Source organism: Littorina saxatilis, linkage group LG17 (assembly GCF_037325665.1).
Source record: "Littorina saxatilis isolate snail1 linkage group LG17, US_GU_Lsax_2.0, whole genome shotgun sequence".
Lineage (NCBI taxonomy): Eukaryota > Metazoa > Mollusca > Gastropoda > Littorinimorpha > Littorinidae > Littorina > Littorina saxatilis.
In genome coordinates, this window is record NC_090261.1 from 71,316,983 (window position 1) to 71,318,560 (window position 1,578).

Genomic DNA, 1,578 nt, shown 5'->3' on the forward strand with positions numbered 1-1,578 from the left:
TCCCAGTGGAGGCATCGTCCTGTCCCAGTGGAGGTATGGTCCTGTCCCAGTGGAGGTATGGTCCTGTCCCAGTGGAGGCATGGTCCTGTCCCAGTGGAGGTATGGTCCTGTCCCAGTGGAGGTATGGTCCTGTCCCAGTGGAGGCATCGTCCTGTCCCAGTGGAGGTATGGTCCTGTCCCAGTGGAGGCATGGTCCTGTCCCAGTGGAGGCATGGTCCTGTCCCAGTGGAGGTATGGTCCTGTCCCAGTGGAGGCATCGTCCTGTCCCAGTGGAGGCATGGTCCTGTCCCTGTGGAGGCATCGTCCTGTCCCAGTGGAGGTATGGTCCTGTCCCAGTGGAGGTATGGTCCTGTCCCAGTGGAGGCATCGTCCTGTCCCAGTGGAGGCATCGTCCTGTCCCAGTGGAGGTATGGTCCTGTCCCAGTGGAGGTATGGTCCTGTCCCAGTGGAGGCATCGTCCTGTCCCAGTGGAGGTATGGTCCTGTCCCAGTGGAGGCATCGTCCTGTCCCAGTGGAGGTATGGTCCTGTCCCAGTGGAGGTATGGTCCTGTCCCAGTGGAGGCATGGTCCTGTCCCAGTGGAGGTATGGTCCTGTCCCAGTGGAGGTATGGTCCTGTCCCAGTGGAGGCATCGTCCTGTCCCAGTGGAGGTATGGTCCTGTCCCAGTGGAGGTATGGTCCTGTCCCAGTGGAGGCATGGTCCTGTCCCAGTGGAGGTATGGTCCTGTCCCAGTGGAGGTATGGTCCTGTCCCAGTGGAGGTATGGTCCTGTCCCAGTGGAGGTATGGTCCTGTCCCAGTGGAGGTATGGTCCTGTCCCAGTGGAGGCATGGTCCTGTCCCAGTGGAGGTATGGTCCTGTCCCAGTGGAGGTATGGTCCTGTCCCAGTGGAGGCATCGTCCTGTCCCAGTGGAGGTATGGTCCTGTCCCAGTGGAGGTATGGTCCTGTCCCAGTGGAGGCATCGTCCTGTCCCAGTGGAGGTATGGTCCTGTCCCAGTGGAGGCATCGTCCTGTCCCAGTGGAGGCATCGTCCTGTCCCAGTGGAGGTATGGTCCTGTCCCAGTGGAGGCATCGTCCTGTCCCAGTGGAGGCATGGTCCTGTCCCAGTGGAGGTATCGTCCTGTCCCAGTGGAGGCATCGTCCTGTCCCAGTGGAGGTATGGTCCTGTCCCAGTGGAGGCATCGTCCTGTCCCAGTGGAGGTATGGTCCTGTCCCAGTGGAGGCATCGTCCTGTCCCAGTGGAGGCATGGTCCTGTCCCAGTGGAGGTATCGTCCTGTCCCAGTGGAGGCATCGTCCTGTCCCAGTGGAGGTATGGTCCTGTCCCAGTGGAGGCATCGTCCTGTCCCAGTGGAGGTATGGTCCTGTCCCAGTGGAGGTATGGTCCTGTCCCAGTGGAGGTATGGTCCTGTCCCAGTGGAGGCATGGTCCTGTCCCAGTGGAGGTATGGTCCTGTCCCAGTGGAGGTATGGTCCTGTCCCAGTGGAGGCATCGTCCTGTCCCAGTGGAGGTATGGTCCTGTCCCAGTGGAGGCATGGTCCTGTCCCAGTGGAGGCATGGTCCTGTCCCAGTGGAGGTATG